Below are 1,893 nucleotides of genomic sequence, written 5' to 3' on the forward strand. Positions count from 1 at the left end.
ATCCCCCCTCCCACCTCCCTCTCCATCCCATCCCTCTGGGTCTTCCCAGTGCACCAGCCCTGAGCACTTGTCTCATGCATTCAACCTGGGCTGGTGATCTGTTTCACCCTTGACAGTATACTTGTTTCAATGATGTTTTCTCTGAAAATTCCACCCTCAACTTCTCCCACAGAGTCTAAAAGTCTGTTCAGTATATCTGAGTCTCTTTTTCTGTTTTGCATATAGGGTTATCGTTACCATCTTTTTAAATTCCATATATATGTGTTAGTATACTGTATTGGTGTTTATCTTTCTGGATTACTTCACTCTGTATAATGGGCTCCAGTTTCTTCCATCTCATTAGAACTGATTCAAATGAATTCTTTTTAATGGCTGAGTAATATTCCATGGTATATATGTACCACAGCTTCCTTATCCATTCGTCTGCTGATAGGCATCTAGGTTGCTTCCATGTCCTGGCTATTATAAACAAAAAATATGGAACGCTTCACGAATTTGTGTGTCATCCTTGTGCAGAGGCCATGCTAATCTTCTCTGTATCGTTCCAATTTTAGTATATGTACTGCCGAAGTGAGCACCAGTTATTTTTCTAACATATTCCTTTGCTGTTATGTTTGGTTCATAAGAGAGTAGTATTAGAATATAGGGAAAAAATCCATTATTAGATCTTATAGATATACTCATTGCAGTGCTTACCACATAGTCTTCTAATAATTTGTTAATCATTTCTTCTTAACATATTTTGAACATATGTTAAATTTACTTCAGGGTGTCTGGATGATATTTTTCCACTGTCAGATATAAAAATAGGCAATTATAAATAGATTTCAAGCAAGATTTCTAAAAGTTAAGAGAGTACTGAAATTCAGTTCACAGTTTATATGTGATTGTATGTAATGTCATATGCATCCAACCCTCACCTTTACATTTTCCGAAAGAAAAAGTAAACTTATCTAACTTTATCTGTTTAATTGTAAAGAGTATTTGCTTTAGCAAATAAACAGACAGATATTCATGGAAATGTCTTGAGAAAAAAGAGCCATGAAAACAATTGAGGAGAATTTCCTATTATTAAGCTGTTGGTATTTTATAGCTTTCTGACCTAGAATATTTCTAGAATATGATGATGACTGTACTTATTCTACAATTGTACATTTCCTACAGGATTTTCTTTGCCTGCTTACACTGTGGTAGCTAGAAAAGCAAAACACTTTCTTTTTTAGCCACCCTTGCAAAGTAGAGTGTCAGTGTGATATATATTCTGGTTAATGAGATGTCAGTGAAGCCTGTTGGGACTGCTAAGAAAGTTTTTGCTTCTTGATGTAAGCAGCATATGTCACCCAACCTCTCTCACTTTCATTCCTTCTCAAGTTCACTCATCATGGTGGGATCTTCAGAAGCTACCTTGCAGGAAGGAAGGATCAGAAAAGGAAAGAGAAAGAGAATCAGTGACATCAGCACTATTTTTATTGGTGACCTAATGTCAGAAGTTCTATAACCATAGATCTGGGTATTTTTTTTAAGAAGAGGAAGGGAGGAAAATATATTTCTGTGACTTATGTAAGCCACTGAACTTCGGTATTCTGTTACTTATAGCCAGATGCATTATGAGTCATGCATTTAACCCTTGTGTCAGGTAGGAGATGTATTTGGACATCATCATAGATTTTTTCTTCTAACACTTGAGAATTTCGTCGAATTGTAAGACTTTTCCTTATATTTAGAATTCATATAACCTGTAAAGAAACATATTCTATCCAGGATAGGAAAACAGAATGACAGAAAATGATCAAATGTTTGGGGTAGTTTTGCATTCTATTCTTAGAAGAAAATGGAGGTACAAATTATAATAACAGCAGAGGAAATAGAATATATTTTTAAAGTAATTTATTA

The 1,893-nt window shown here is 34.9% G+C and overlaps 1 non-coding gene across 1 annotated transcript; it reads right to left on the bottom strand.

Moving 5' to 3' along the window:
- Window positions 1-471: 471 nt before the first annotated feature.
- Window positions 472-578, bottom strand: LOC136148829 (U6 spliceosomal RNA). Its single transcript, XR_010659593.1, has one exon. It is a non-coding gene; the product is annotated as a U6 spliceosomal RNA (small nuclear RNA).
- Window positions 579-1,893: the final 1,315 nt, after the last annotated feature.

This window comes from Muntiacus reevesi, chromosome 17 (assembly GCF_963930625.1).
Source record: "Muntiacus reevesi chromosome 17, mMunRee1.1, whole genome shotgun sequence".
Taxonomy (NCBI): Eukaryota; Metazoa; Chordata; class Mammalia; order Artiodactyla; family Cervidae; genus Muntiacus; species Muntiacus reevesi.